General features: G+C 43.7%; 9 non-coding genes and 2 pseudogenes across 9 annotated transcripts; all 11 read right to left on the bottom strand.

Annotated features, from left to right (window-relative positions):
- Positions 1-50: 50 nt before the first annotated feature.
- LOC141234377 (U2 spliceosomal RNA) lies at positions 51-241 on the bottom strand. Its single transcript, XR_012300358.1, has one exon. It is a non-coding gene; the product is annotated as a U2 spliceosomal RNA (small nuclear RNA).
- A 1,121-nt stretch (positions 242-1,362) lies between these two features.
- LOC141234376 (U2 spliceosomal RNA) lies at positions 1,363-1,553 on the bottom strand. Its single transcript, XR_012300357.1, has one exon. It is a non-coding gene; the product is annotated as a U2 spliceosomal RNA (small nuclear RNA).
- A 1,115-nt stretch (positions 1,554-2,668) lies between these two features.
- Positions 2,669-2,859, bottom strand: LOC141234375 (U2 spliceosomal RNA). The gene has a single exon (XR_012300356.1). It is a non-coding gene; the product is annotated as a U2 spliceosomal RNA (small nuclear RNA).
- A 1,115-nt stretch (positions 2,860-3,974) lies between these two features.
- On the bottom strand, positions 3,975-4,165 carry LOC141234374 (U2 spliceosomal RNA). Its single transcript, XR_012300355.1, has one exon. It is a non-coding gene; the product is annotated as a U2 spliceosomal RNA (small nuclear RNA).
- A 1,115-nt stretch (positions 4,166-5,280) lies between these two features.
- LOC141234435 (U2 spliceosomal RNA) lies at positions 5,281-5,471 on the bottom strand. The gene has a single exon (XR_012300414.1). It is a non-coding gene; the product is annotated as a U2 spliceosomal RNA (small nuclear RNA).
- A 1,115-nt stretch (positions 5,472-6,586) lies between these two features.
- Positions 6,587-6,777, bottom strand: LOC141234372 (U2 spliceosomal RNA). Its single transcript, XR_012300353.1, has one exon. It is a non-coding gene; the product is annotated as a U2 spliceosomal RNA (small nuclear RNA).
- A 1,115-nt stretch (positions 6,778-7,892) lies between these two features.
- LOC141234526 (U2 spliceosomal RNA) lies at positions 7,893-8,073 on the bottom strand (annotated as a pseudogene).
- Positions 8,074-10,926: 2,853 nt separating this feature from the next.
- On the bottom strand, positions 10,927-11,117 carry LOC141234371 (U2 spliceosomal RNA). Its single transcript, XR_012300352.1, has one exon. It is a non-coding gene; the product is annotated as a U2 spliceosomal RNA (small nuclear RNA).
- Positions 11,118-12,232: 1,115 nt separating this feature from the next.
- LOC141234370 (U2 spliceosomal RNA) lies at positions 12,233-12,423 on the bottom strand. The gene has a single exon (XR_012300351.1). It is a non-coding gene; the product is annotated as a U2 spliceosomal RNA (small nuclear RNA).
- Positions 12,424-13,538: 1,115 nt separating this feature from the next.
- On the bottom strand, positions 13,539-13,729 carry LOC141234369 (U2 spliceosomal RNA). Its single transcript, XR_012300350.1, has one exon. It is a non-coding gene; the product is annotated as a U2 spliceosomal RNA (small nuclear RNA).
- A 1,115-nt stretch (positions 13,730-14,844) lies between these two features.
- LOC141234525 (U2 spliceosomal RNA) lies at positions 14,845-15,025 on the bottom strand (annotated as a pseudogene).
- Positions 15,026-15,499: the final 474 nt, after the last annotated feature.

Below are 15,499 nucleotides of genomic sequence, written 5' to 3'. Positions count from 1 at the left end.
ACAAAAAACATTGAATTCAATTCTTTCTGATTTTAGAAACTGCATTAAAGAAGGGGTGCACCGGTCCTGGAGATACTGCAATACCAGGTCAATGCGTGGAGTGGACAGAGCAAGCTCTTTTTCCATCTCCCTGTTCTAAAAATCCATTTAATATATGGTCCCCAGATAGGGGACGTATCAGATATTAAACTGATAAGAACAGATACTACACTTGATCTTAGCCAAAAGGCCGAGAAGCGATAACCAGAATTGGTTTCAAACTACGGAGCCACCCAAGGATCCTGAAAAGTCCATTTGTGGAGATGAGCTCCTGGACTCCCGTTAAGAAGACATGTTGTCAACCTCTAGATCCCTTACATGCCTGCACTTTTCGGCTTGCTGCTGCTGCAATCCACGCGTTTTAGATCTGCATAACTCCACCTCTTTAAACACAGCACCTTCACCCCCTGCTGTTCCCACCCGCCTCAACACCGTTGGAAGGGAGGAGAACCAATTAAGGCGGGGGGTGGGGTGGAACGAGCAGCTGTCTACCCTTAGCAGGAGGGCTCCTGATTACATACCTCTCCTGCTGCTGCTGCTGCTGGCTGTCCAGCAGCAGACTGAAGGTGGCTGCTGCTGTGCACAGGTATATAAAGGCTCAGAGCCTATTATGACACGCGCAGCCAGCGTTCCATTGCCACATTCCATCTACTGCAGGCAGGATACCTGGCTGGCTGAATGTCGCTGAGAAGCTCACAGAGACCGCCATAAGCAACAGTTTAACAGAATGCCACAGACTAATCAACCAAACTTTTTGGGTTGGGTTCTCTTTTATAGTCTGCAGGCATTAAATGAAAGAAGTCAGTGTTCCAGCAGAAGGAGACAACGTTTCAGAAAAGGCATTGAAAAAAAAGCAAACCAAAAAAGAAATTTTAAGCGCAGCAGAGTAACCAGCGCACATACCTGTTAGCTCAGGTGAGTTTAAAAGGCTGCTGTTGATAACAAGGGCATTTGCTAAATAGATGGTGTGTGTGCAACAATATACTGAAAGGTCAATTATATTGTGCAGCTTATCTCACCACCTGTAGTTATTTAGGTGAAAGCTCCAAAATGCTTGCCTAATATGTCTGTTTATCCAAAAGGAAGTAAAAAGGGAGAGCTAGAAAGATAGCATTGCATCACATTACATGGCAATGCAATGCACAGTTGCTGAAGTTGAACCAAAATGAGCTTGTAATCTGGCTTCTGCAACTTTGAACATGAAAAATCCAATGAGGAGAAGAAAAGCAAAGCCAAAGAGTCCATCCCAAAATCCGACAAACAAGCAAAATGAACAAAAAACATTGAATTCAATTCTTTCTGATTTTAGAAACTGCATTAAAGAAGGGGTGCACCGGTCCTGGAGATACTGCAATACCAGGTCAATGCGTGGAGTGGACAGAGCAAGCTCTTTTTCCATCTCCCTGTTCTAAAAATCCATTTAATATATGGTCCCCAGATAGGGGACGTATCAGATATTAAACTGATAAGAACAGATACTACACTTGATCTTAGCCAAAAGGCCGAGAAGCGATAACCAGAATTGGTTTCAAACTACGGAGCCACCCAAGGATCCTGAAAAGTCCATTTGTGGAGATGAGCTTCTGGACTCCCGTTAAGAAGACATGTTGTCAACCTCTAGATCCCTTACATGCCTGCACTTTTCGGCTTGCTGCTGCTGCAATCCACGCGTTTTAGATCTGCATAACTCCACCTCTTTAAACACAGCACCTTCACCCCCTGCTGTTCCCACCCGCCTCAACACCGTTGGAAGGGAGGAGAACCAATTAAGGCGGGGGGTGGGGTGGAACGAGCAGCTGTCTACCCTTAGCAGGAGGGCTCCTGATTACATACCTCTCCTGCTGCTGCTGCTGCTGGCTGTCCAGCAGCAGACTGAAGGTGGCTGCTGCTGTGCACAGGTATATAAAGGCTCAGAGCCTATTATGACACGCGCAGCCAGCGTTCCATTGCCACATTCCATCTACTGCAGGCAGGATACCTGGCTGGCTGAATGTCGCTGAGAAGCTCACAGAGACCGCCATAAGCAACAGTTTAACAGAATGCCACAGACTAATCAACCAAACTTTTTGGGTTGGGTTCTCTTTTATAGTCTGCAGGCATTAAATGAAAGAAGTCAGTGTTCCAGCAGAAGGAGACAACGTTTCAGAAAAGCCATTGTAGCAAACCAAAAAAGAAATTTTAAGCGCAGCAGAGTAACCAGCGCACATACCTGTTAGCTCAGGTGAGTTTAAAAGGCTGCTGTTGATAACAAGGGCATTTGCTAAATAGATGGTGTGTGTGCAACAATATACTGAAAGGTCAATTATATTGTGCAGCTTATCTCACCACCTGTAGTTATTTAGGTGAAAGCTCCAAAATGCTTGCCTAATATGTCTGTTTATCCAAAAGGAAGTAAAAAGGGAGAGCTAGAAAGATAGCATTGCATCACATTACATGGCAATGCAATGCACAGTTGCTGAAGTTGAACCAAAATGAGCTTGTAATCTGGCTTCTGCAACTTTGAACATGAAAAATCCAATGAGGAGAAGAAAAGCAAAGCCAAAGAGTCCATCCCAAAATCCGACAAACAAGCAAAATGAACAAAAAACATTGAATTCAATTCTTTCTGATTTTAGAAACTGCATTAAAGAAGGGGTGCACCGGTCCTGGAGATACTGCAATACCAGGTCAATGCGTGGAGTGGACAGAGCAAGCTCTTTTTCCATCTCCCTGTTCTAAAAATCCATTTAATATATGGTCCCCAGATAGGGGACGTATCAGATATTAAACTGATAAGAACAGATACTACACTTGATCTTAGCCAAAAGGCCGAGAAGCGATAACCAGAATTGGTTTCAAACTACGGAGCCACCCAAGGATCCTGAAAAGTCCATTTGTGGAGATGAGCTCCTGGACTCCCGTTAAGAAGACATGTTGTCAACCTCTAGATCCCTTACATGCCTGCACTTTTCGGCTTGCTGCTGCTGCAATCCACGCGTTTTAGATCTGCATAACTCCACCTCTTTAAACACAGCACCTTCACCCCCTGCTGTTCCCACCCGCCTCAACACCGTTGGAAGGGAGGAGAACCAATTAAGGCGGGGGGTGGGGTGGAACGAGCAGCTGTCTACCCTTAGCAGGAGGGCTCCTGATTACATACCTCTCCTGCTGCTGCTGCTGCTGGCTGTCCAGCAGCAGACTGAAGGTGGCTGCTGCTGTGCACAGGTATATAAAGGCTCAGAGCCTATTATGACACGCGCAGCCAGCGTTCCATTGCCACATTCCATCTACTGCAGGCAGGATACCTGGCTGGCTGAATGTCGCTGAGAAGCTCACAGAGACCGCCATAAGCAACAGTTTAACAGAATGCCACAGACTAATCAACCAAACTTTTTGGGTTGGGTTCTCTTTTATAGTCTGCAGGCATTAAATGAAAGAAGTCAGTGTTCCAGCAGAAGGAGACAACGTTTCAGAAAAGGCATTGTAGCAAACCAAAAAAGAAATTTTAAGCGCAGCAGAGTAACCAGCGCACATACCTGTTAGCTCAGGTGAGTTTAAAAGGCTGCTGTTGATAACAAGGGCATTTGCTAAATAGATGGTGTGTGTGCAACAATATACTGAAAGGTCAATTATATTGTGCAGCTTATCTCACCACCTGTAGTTATTTAGGTGAAAGCTCCAAAATGCTTGCCTAATATGTCTGTTTATCCAAAAGGAAGTAAAAAGGGAGAGCTAGAAAGATAGCATTGCATCACATTACATGGCAATGCAATGCACAGTTGCTGAAGTTGAACCAAAATGAGCTTGTAATCTGGCTTCTGCAACTTTGAACATGAAAAATCCAATGAGGAGAAGAAAAGCAAAGCCAAAGAGTCCATCCCAAAATCCGACAAACAAGCAAAATGAACAAAAAACATTGAATTCAATTCTTTCTGATTTTAGAAACTGCATTAAAGAAGGGGTGCACCGGTCCTGGAGATACTGCAATACCAGGTCAATGCGTGGAGTGGACAGAGCAAGCTCTTTTTCCATCTCCCTGTTCTAAAAATCCATTTAATATATGGTCCCCAGATAGGGGACGTATCAGATATTAAACTGATAAGAACAGATACTACACTTGATCTTAGCCAAAAGGCCGAGAAGCGATAACCAGAATTGGTTTCAAACTACGGAGCCACCCAAGGATCCTGAAAAGTCCATTTGTGGAGATGAGCTCCTGGACTCCCGTTAAGAAGACATGTTGTCAACCTCTAGATCCCTTACATGCCTGCACTTTTCGGCTTGCTGCTGCTGCAATCCACGCGTTTTAGATCTGCATAACTCCACCTCTTTAAACACAGCACCTTCACCCCCTGCTGTTCCCACCCGCCTCAACACCGTTGGAAGGGAGGAGAACCAATTAAGGCGGGGGGTGGGGTGGAACGAGCAGCTGTCTACCCTTAGCAGGAGGGCTCCTGATTACATACCTCTCCTGCTGCTGCTGCTGCTGGCTGTCCAGCAGCAGACTGAAGGTGGCTGCTGCTGTGCACAGGTATATAAAGGCTCAGAGCCTATTATGACACGCGCAGCCAGCGTTCCATTGCCACATTCCATCTACTGCAGGCAGGATACCTGGCTGGCTGAATGTCGCTGAGAAGCTCACAGAGACCGCCATAAGCAACAGTTTAACAGAATGCCACAGACTAATCAACCAAACTTTTTGGGTTGGGTTCTCTTTTATAGTCTGCAGGCATTAAATGAAAGAAGTCAGTGTTCCAGCAGAAGGAGACAACGTTTCAGAAAAGGCATTGTAGCAAACCAAAAAAGAAATTTTAAGCGCAGCAGAGTAACCAGCGCACATACCTGTTAGCTCAGGTGAGTTTAAAAGGCTGCTGTTGATAACAAGGGCATTTGCTAAATAGATGGTGTGTGTGCAACAATATACTGAAAGGTCAATTATATTGTGCAGCTTATCTCACCACCTGTAGTTATTTAGGTGAAAGCTCCAAAATGCTTGCCTAATATGTCTGTTTATCCAAAAGGAAGTAAAAAGGGAGAGCTAGAAAGATAGCATTGCATCACATTACATGGCAATGCAATGCACAGTTGCTGAAGTTGAACCAAAATGAGCTTGTAATCTGGCTTCTGCAACTTTGAACATGAAAAATCCAATGAGGAGAAGAAAAGCAAAGCCAAAGAGTCCATCCCAAAATCCGACAAACAAGCAAAATGAACAAAAAACATTGAATTCAATTCTTTCTGATTTTAGAAACTGCATTAAAGAAGGGGTGCACCGGTCCTGGAGATACTGCAATACCAGGTCAATGCGTGGAGTGGACAGAGCAAGCTCTTTTTCCATCTCCCTGTTCTAAAAATCCATTTAATATATGGTCCCCAGATAGGGGACGTATCAGATATTAAACTGATAAGAACAGATACTACACTTGATCTTAGCCAAAAGGCCGAGAAGCAATAACCAGAATTGGTTTCAAACTACGGAGCCACCCAAGGATCCTGAAAAGTCCATTTGTGGAGATGAGCTCCTGGACTCCCGTTAAGAAGACATGTTGTCAACCTCTAGATCCCTTACATGCCTGCACTTTTCGGCTTGCTGCTGCTGCAATCCACGCGTTTTAGATCTGCATAACTCCACCTCTTTAAACACAGCACCTTCACCCCCTGCTGTTCCCACCCGCCTCAACACCGTTGGAAGGGAGGAGAACCAATTAAGGCGGGGGGTGGGGTGGAACGAGCAGCTGTCTACCCTTAGCAGGAGGGCTCCTGATTACATACCTCTCCTGCTGCTGCTGCTGCTGGCTGTCCAGCAGCAGACTGAAGGTGGCTGCTGCTGTGCACAGGTATATAAAGGCTCAGAGCCTATTATGACACGCGCAGCCAGCGTTCCATTGCCACATTCCATCTACTGCAGGCAGGATACCTGGCTGGCTGAATGTCGCTGAGAAGCTCACAGAGACCGCCATAAGCAACAGTTTAACAGAATGCCACAGACTAATCAACCAAACTTTTTGGGTTGGGTTCTCTTTTATAGTCTGCAGGCATTAAATGAAAGAAGTCAGTGTTCCAGCAGAAGGAGACAACGTTTCAGAAAAGGCATTGTAGCAAACCAAAAAAGAAATTTTAAGCGCAGCAGAGTAACCAGCGCACATACCTGTTAGCTCAGGTGAGTTTAAAAGGCTGCTGTTGATAACAAGGGCATTTGCTAAATAGATGGTGTGTGTGCAACAATATACTGAAAGGTCAATTATATTGTGCAGCTTATCTCACCACCTGTAGTTATTTAGGTGAAAGCTCCAAAATGCTTGCCTAATATGTCTGTTTATCCAAAAGGAAGTAAAAAGGGAGAGCTAGAAAGATAGCATTGCATCACATTACATGGCAATGCAATGCACAGTTGCTGAAGTTGAACCAAAATGAGCTTGTAATCTGGCTTCTGCAACTTTGAACATGAAAAATCCAATGAGGAGAAGAAAAGCAAAGCCAAAGAGTCCATCCCAAAATCCGACAAACAAGCAAAATGAACAAAAAACATTGAATTCAATTCTTTCTGATTTTAGAAACTGCATTAAAGAAGGGGTGCACCGGTCCTGGAGATACTGCAATACCAGGTCAATGCGTGGAGTGGACAGAGCAAGCTCTTTTTCCATCTCCCTGTTCTAAAAATCCATTTAATATATGGTCCCCAGATAGGGGACGTATCAGATATTAAACTGATAAGAACAGATACTACACTTGATCTTAGCCAAAAGGCCGAGAAGCGATAACCAGAATTGGTTTCAAACTACGGAGCCACCCAAGGATCCTGAAAAGTCCATTTGTGGAGATGAGCTCCTGGACTCCCGTTAAGAAGACATGTTGTCAACCTCTAGATCCCTTACATGCCTGCACTTTTCGGCTTGCTGCTGCTGCAATCCACGCGTTTTAGATCTGCATAACTCCACCTCTTTAAACACAGCACCTTCACCCCCTGCTGTTCCCACCCGCCTCAACACCGTTGGAAGGGAGGAGAACCAATTAAGGCGGGGGGTGGGGTGGAACGAGCAGCTGTCTACCCTTAGCAGGAGGGCTCCTGATTACATACCTCTCCTGCTGCTGCTGCTGCTGGCTGTCCAGCAGCAGACTGAAGGTGGCTGCTGCTGTGCACAGGTATATAAAGGCTCAGAGCCTATTATGACACGCGCAGCCAGCGTTCCATTGCCACATTCCATCTACTGCAGGCAGGATACCTGGCTGGCTGAATGTCGCTGAGAAGCTCACAGAGACCGCCATAAGCAACAGTTTAACAGAATGCCACAGACTAATCAACCAAACTTTTTGGGTTGGGTTCTCTTTTATAGTCTGCAGGCATTAAATGAAAGAAGTCAGTGTTCCAGCAGAAGGAGACAACGTTTCAGAAAAGGCATTGTAGCAAACCAAAAAAGAAATTTTAAGCGCAGCAGAGTAACCAGCGCACATACCTGTTAGCTCAGGTGAGTTTAAAAGGCTGCTGTTGATAACAAGGGCATTTGCTAAATAGATGGTGTGTGTGCAACAATATACTGAAAGGTCAATTATATTGTGCAGCTTATCTCACCACCTGTAGTTATTTAGGTGAAAGCTCCAAAATGCTTGCCTAATATGTCTGTTTATCCAAAAGGAAGTAAAAAGGGAGAGCTAGAAAGATAGCATTGCATCACATTACATGGCAATGCAATGCACAGTTGCTGAAGTTGAACCAAAATGAGCTTGTAATCTGGCTTCTGCAACTTTGAACATGAAAAATCCAATGAGGAGAAGAAAAGCAAAGCCAAAGAGTCCATCCCAAAATCCGACAAACAAGCAAAATGAACAAAAAACATTGAATTCAATTCTTTCTGATTTTAGAAACTGCATTAAAGAAGGGGTGCACCGGTCCTGGAGATACTGCAATACCAGGTCAATGCGTGGAGTGGACAGAGCAAGCTCTTTTTCCATCTCCCTGTTCTAAAAATCCATTTAATATATGGTCCCCAGATAGGGGACGTATCAGATATTAAACTGATAAGAACAGATTTTTTTTTTTTTTTTTTTAAAACCTATTCAGGTTAAAATTAAAGTCCACTCCACAGTCCTCTTCTCCCCAAAGGGAGACAAGACGTGGACTCCAACTTAAATCATCATCAGGTTTTGGTACTTTTAATGTCAGAAAAAAAAATTACAAAAATACAACAATACTTACAAAGAAAGAAATGTTTCAGAACCTGAATGGATACCAAAAAAATAAAAATTAAATTATAACTGTATTAACAACAGTAATAACATCAAGTAAAATACTTGTAACCATTATCAAAAGCATGAACCCCAACCCAACTCAGAACCTTAAGGGACAAATCTTCAACCCTTGATGCTGAAAAAACTTGTTTCGATACACCATCTGGTATTCTATATTTCACACAAAAAACATTTTTATCTCTTATTAGTTCTTTCCTAACATTCTCTATAAGATAGTCCAAACGTTTCTCATCATACAACTTACGGTACAACCGGTTAAAATATTCTGCATTCTTTATAAACATAGGTTGTTGAAAAACAACTATATTTTCTTCCATTGCCACCTCCACTTCCTGTTCCTTTCTCTTTTCTTGCTTTTTAACCTTACCACGGCCAGTTCCCTGACTTACACCTCCCATTTCACTCTCTACCCTATCCCCCCAATCTACTCTTGTTTTCTCCATCTCCCTCTGCACTCCTACAGGTTTGCTTTCTTTTCCCTTTACCACCAACACCTTTTCTACACTTTCCTCCTTTCTCTCTACCAAAACCTTTTTAACCACTACCTCCTTCTCTTTATTTCTTTTCCTCTTTGGGCAATTCTTAAAAACATGCGTATCTTCCTGACACAAGTTGCACTTCCTCCGATCTTTACAATCCTTTGACTCATGATCACCTTTTTTGCAAAAACCACATACACCACCCGAACAATTTTCCTTTCCATGCCCGTATTGACGACAAACTCGACAAAAAGTGGGTATACCACTGAAAAAAATATCACCATTTATATTACCCAACTTAAACCTAGCTGGGGGAAGCAACACAGTCCCCTGCTCATCTTCTTTGAAACGGACCAAAAATTTCCACTTCGAAGTCCAAAAACCAAATTCATTATAAATCTTCCCTTTTGGTGTTACTGACAAACAAAAAAACTCCAAAAATGTAAGAACATCCTCTTCGTCCACCAATGGAGAGTACATTTTAACAATGATCCATTTATCTCTAACGGGGAAGTGTGGCATTACACTTATCCCCTCCATTCTTTTATCCTGGCTTGCAGTCATTTTCCTTAGATATCCTTCAAAAAAAACTTTGTCAACAAAAACTATATCATAAACACCCCTCCTGGGGTAGTCCATTATCGCCAACACTTCTTCTGTCTTCAAACCAAAAAGATCCACAAGAACTTGACTCATCACATACCTAAAATCCTTTTGATCTCGAAAGTTCTCCTGAACAACCAAACGAATAGAATTCTGCACCTTAGCGAATTCAGGCACATGATCTTCCTCTCCTTCATGTGATGCTGCAGACATCTTCTTCACAAACAGGTTCTCCTCTTCTCAATAGAAACCTTCAACACCGAAGTGCCAGGTAGATGATCGCCTCCCGTTGCCCGGGGACTAATCCGACTCCCTAATAGCAGCAGGGAGGTGAAGCCCTGCTGAAAAACAGAGCGATCCCCCCAGGCCAAGGAGCCGGGTACCCCGAGCACCTCTCAGCCAAGACCAAGGCAGCAGCCGCTAGATCACTGCACTTGATCTTAGCCAAAAGGCCGAGAAGCGATAACCAGAATTGGTTTCAAACTACGGAGCCACCCAAGGATCCTGAAAAGTCCATTTGTGGAGATGAGCTCCTGGACTCCCGTTAAGAAGACATGTTGTCAACCTCTAGATCCCTTACATGCCTGCACTTTTCGGCTTGCTGCTGCTGCAATCCACGCGTTTTAGATCTGCATAACTCCACCTCTTTAAACACAGCACCTTCACCCCCTGCTGTTCCCACCCGCCTCAACACCGTTGGAAGGGAGGAGAACCAATTAAGGCGGGGGGTGGGGTGGAAGGAGCAGCTGTCTACCCTTAGCAGGAGGGCTCCTGATTACATACCTCTCCTGCTGCTGCTGCTGCTGGCTGTCCAGCAGCAGACTGAAGGTGGCTGCTGCTGTGCACAGGTATATAAAGGCTCAGAGCCTATTATGACACGCGCAGCCAGCGTTCCATTGCCACATTCCATCTACTGCAGGCAGGATACCTGGCTGGCTGAATGTCGCTGAGAAGCTCACAGAGACCGCCATAAGCAACAGTTTAACAGAATGCCACAGACTAATCAACCAAACTTTTTGGGTTGGGTTCTCTTTTATAGTCTGCAGGCATTAAATGAAAGAAGTCAGTGTTCCAGCAGAAGGAGACAACGTTTCAGAAAAGGCATTGTAGCAAACCAAAAAAGAAATTTTAAGCGCAGCAGAGTAACCAGCGCACATACCTGTTAGCTCAGGTGAGTTTAAAAGGCTGCTGTTGATAACAAGGGCATTTGCTAAATAGATGGTGTGTGTGCAACAATATACTGAAAGGTCAATTATATTGTGCAGCTTATCTCACCACCTGTAGTTATTTAGGTGAAAGCTCCAAAATGCTTGCCTAATATGTCTGTTTATCCAAAAGGAAGTAAAAAGGGAGAGCTAGAAAGATAGCATTGCATCACATTACATGGCAATGCAATGCACAGTTGCTGAAGTTGAACCAAAATGAGCTTGTAATCTGGCTTCTGCAACTTTGAACATGAAAAATCCAATGAGGAGAAGAAAAGCAAAGCCAAAGAGTCCATCCCAAAATCCGACAAACAAGCAAAATGAACAAAAAACATTGAATTCAATTCTTTCTGATTTTAGAAACTGCATTAAAGAAGGGGTGCACCGGTCCTGGAGATACTGCAATACCAGGTCAATGCGTGGAGTGGACAGAGCAAGCTCTTTTTCCATCTCCCTGTTCTAAAAATCCATTTAATATATGGTCCCCAGATAGGGGACGTATCAGATATTAAACTGATAAGAACAGATACTACACTTGATCTTAGCCAAAAGGCCGAGAAGCGATAACCAGAATTGGTTTCAAACTACGGAGCCACCCAATGATCCTGAAAAGTCCATTTGTGGAGATGAGCTCCTGGACTCCCGTTAAGAAGACATGTTGTCAACCTCTAGATCCCTTACATGCCTGCACTTTTCGGCTTGCTGCTGCTGCAATCCACGCGTTTTAGATCTGCATAACTCCACCTCTTTAAACACAGCACCTTCACCCCCTGCTGTTCCCACCCGCCTCAACACCGTTGGAAGGGAGGAGAACCAATTAAGGCGGGGGGTGGGGTGGAAGGAGCAGCTGTCTACCCTTAGCAGGAGGGCTCCTGATTACATACCTCTCCTGCTGCTGCTGCTGCTGGCTGTCCAGCAGCAGACTGAAGGTGGCTGCTGCTGTGCACAGGTATATAAAGGCTCAGAGCCTATTATGACACGCGCAGCCAGCGTTCCATTGCCACATTCCATCTACTGCAGGCAGGATACCTGGCTGGCTGAATGTCGCTGAGAAGCTCACAGAGACCGCCATAAGCAACAGTTTAACAGAATGCCACAGACTAATCAACCAAACTTTTTGGGTTGGGTTCTCTTTTATAGTCTGCAGGCATTAAATGAAAGAAGTCAGTGTTCCAGCAGAAGGAGACAACGTTTCAGAAAAGGCATTGTAGCAAACCAAAAAAGAAATTTTAAGCGCAGCAGAGTAACCAGCGCACATACCTGTTAGCTCAGGTGAGTTTAAAAGGCTGCTGTTGATAACAAGGGCATTTGCTAAATAGATGGTGTGTGTGCAACAATATACTGAAAGGTCAATTATATTGTGCAGCTTATCTCACCACCTGTAGTTATTTAGGTGAAAGCTCCAAAATGCTTGCCTAATATGTCTGTTTATCCAAAAGGAAGTAAAAAGGGAGAGCTAGAAAGATAGCATTGCATCACATTACATGGCAATGCAATGCACAGTTGCTGAAGTTGAACCAAAATGAGCTTGTAATCTGGCTTCTGCAACTTTGAACATGAAAAATCCAATGAGGAGAAGAAAAGCAAAGCCAAAGAGTCCATCCCAAAATCCGACAAACAAGCAAAATGAACAAAAAACATTGAATTCAATTCTTTCTGATTTTAGAAACTGCATTAAAGAAGGGGTGCACCGGTCCTGGAGATACTGCAATACCAGGTCAATGCGTGGAGTGGACAGAGCAAGCTCTTTTTCCATCTCCCTGTTCTAAAAATCCATTTAATATATGGTCCCCAGATAGGGGACGTATCAGATATTAAACTGATAAGAACAGATACTACACTTGATCTTAGCCAAAAGGCCGAGAAGCGATAACCAGAATTGGTTTCAAACTACGGAGCCACCCAAGGATCCTGAAAAGTCCATTTGTGGAGATGAGCTCCTGGACTCCCGTTAAGAAGACATGTTGTCAACCTCTAGATCCCTTACATGCCTGCACTTTTCGGCTTGCTGCTGCTGCAATCCACGCGTTTTAGATCTGCATAACTCCACCTCTTTAAACACAGCACCTTCACCCCCTGCTGTTCCCACCCGCCTCAACACCGTTGGAAGGGAGGAGAACCAATTAAGGCGGGGGGTGGGGTGGAAGGAGCAGCTGTCTACCCTTAGCAGGAGGGCTCCTGATTACATACCTCTCCTGCTGCTGCTGCTGCTGGCTGTCCAGCAGCAGACTGAAGGTGGCTGCTGCTGTGCACAGGTATATAAAGGCTCAGAGCCTATTATGACACGCGCAGCCAGCGTTCCATTGCCACATTCCATCTACTGCAGGCAGGATACCTGGCTGGCTGAATGTCGCTGAGAAGCTCACAGAGACCGCCATAAGCAACAGTTTAACAGAATGCCACAGACTAATCAACCAAACTTTTTGGGTTGGGTTCTCTTTTATAGTCTGCAGGCATTAAATGAAAGAAGTCAGTGTTCCAGCAGAAGGAGACAACGTTTCAGAAAAGGCATTGTAGCAAACCAAAAAAGAAATTTTAAGCGCAGCAGAGTAACCAGCGCACATACCTGTTAGCTCAGGTGAGTTTAAAAGGCTGCTGTTGATAACAAGGGCATTTGCTAAATAGATGGTGTGTGTGCAACAATATACTGAAAGGTCAATTATATTGTGCAGCTTATCTCACCACCTGTAGTTATTTAGGTGAAAGCTCCAAAATGCTTGCCTAATATGTCTGTTTATCCAAAAGGAAGTAAAAAGGGAGAGCTAGAAAGATAGCATTGCATCACATTACATGGCAATGCAATGCACAGTTGCTGAAGTTGAACCAAAATGAGCTTGTAATCTGGCTTCTGCAACTTTGAACATGAAAAATCCAATGAGGAGAAGAAAAGCAAAGCCAAAGAGTCCATCCCAAAATCCGACAAACAAGCAAAATGAACAAAAAACATTGAATTCAATTCTTTCTGATTTTAGAAACTGCATTAAAGAAGGGGTGCACCGGTCCTGGAGATACTGCAATACCAGGTCAATGCGTGGAGTGGACAGAGCAAGCTCTTTTTCCATCTCCCTGTTCTAAAAATCCATTTAATATATGGTCCCCAGATAGGGGACGTATCAGATATTAAACTGATAAGAACAGATACTACACTTGATCTTAGCCAAAAGGCCGAGAAGCGATAACCAGAATTGGTTTCAAACTACGGAGCCACCCAAGGATCCTGAAAAGTCCATTTGTGGAGATGAGCTCCTGGACTCCCGTTAAGAAGACATGTTGTCAACCTCTAGATCCCTTACATGCCTGCACTTTTCGGCTTGCTGCTGCTGCAATCCACGCGTTTTAGATCTGCATAACTCCACCTCTTTAAACACAGCACCTTCACCCCCTGCTGTTCCCACCCGCCTCAACACCGTTGGAAGGGAGGAGAACCAATTAAGGCGGGGGGTGGGGTGGAACGAGCAGCTGTCTACCCTTAGCAGGAGGGCTCCTGATTACATACCTCTCCTGCTGCTGCTGCTGCTGGCTGTCCAGCAGCAGACTGAAGGTGGCTGCTGCTGTGCACAGGTATATAAAGGCTCAGAGCCTATTATGACACGCGCAGCCAGCGTTCCATTGCCACATTCCATCTACTGCAGGCAGGATACCTGGCTGGCTGAATGTCGCTGAGAAGCTCACAGAGACCGCCATAAGCAACAGTTTAACAGAATGCCACAGACTAATCAACCAAACTTTTTGGGTTGGGTTCTCTTTTATAGTCTGCAGGCATTAAATGAAAGAAGTCAGTGTTCCAGCAGAAGGAGACAACGTTTCAGAAAAGGCATTGTAGCAAACCAAAAAAGAAATTTTAAGCGCAGCAGAGTAACCAGCGCACATACCTGTTAGCTCAGGTGAGTTTAAAAGGCTGCTGTTGATAACAAGGGCATTTGCTAAATAGATGGTGTGTGTGCAACAATATACTGAAAGGTCAATTATATTGTGCAGCTTATCTCACCACCTGTAGTTATTTAGGTGAAAGCTCCAAAATGCTTGCCTAATATGTCTGTTTATCCAAAAGGAAGTAAAAAGGGAGAGCTAGAAAGATAGCATTGCATCACATTACATGGCAATGCAATGCACAGTTGCTGAAGTTGAACCAAAATGAGCTTGTAATCTGGCTTCTGCAACTTTGAACATGAAAAATCCAATGAGGAGAAGAAAAGCAAAGCCAAAGAGTCCATCCCAAAATCCGACAAACAAGCAAAATGAACAAAAAACATTGAATTCAATTCTTTCTGATTTTAGAAACTGCATTAAAGAAGGGGTGCACCGGTCCTGGAGATACTGCAATACCAGGTCAATGCGTGGAGTGGACAGAGCAAGCTCTTTTTCCATCTCCCTGTTCTAAAAATCCATTTAATATATGGTCCCCAGATAGGGGACGTATCAGATATTAAACTGATAAGAACAGATTTTTTTTTTTTTTTTTTTAAAACCTATTCAGGTTAAAATTAAAGTCCACTCCACAGTCCTCTTCTCCCCAAAGGGAGACAAGACGTGGACTCCAACTTAAATCATCATCAGGTTTTGGTACTTTTAATGTCAGAAAAAAAAATTACAAAAATACAACAATACTTACAAAGAAAGAAATGTTTCAGAACCTGAATGGATACCAAAAAAATAAAAATTAAATTATAACTGTATTAACAACAGTAATAACATCAAGTAAAATACTTGTAACCATTATCAAAAGCATGAACCCCAACCCAACTCAGAACCTTAAGGGACAAATCTTCAACCCTTGATGCTGAAAAAACTTGTTTCGATACACCATCTGGTATTCTATATTTCACACAAAAAACATTTTTATCTCTTATTAGTTCTTTCCTAACATTCTCTATAAGATAGTCCAAACGTTTCTCATCATACAACTTACGGTACAACCGGTTAAAATATTCTGCATTCTTTATAAAC

This window comes from Phyllobates terribilis, unplaced genomic scaffold (genome assembly GCF_046119375.1).
Source record: "Phyllobates terribilis strain yellow unplaced genomic scaffold, ASM4611937v1 Scaffold_636__1_contigs__length_917067, whole genome shotgun sequence".
NCBI lineage: Eukaryota > Metazoa > Chordata > Amphibia > Anura > Dendrobatidae > Phyllobates > Phyllobates terribilis.
Note: the sequence above shows the minus strand (reverse complement) of the source record. Positions and strands in the feature narration are given on the sequence as shown.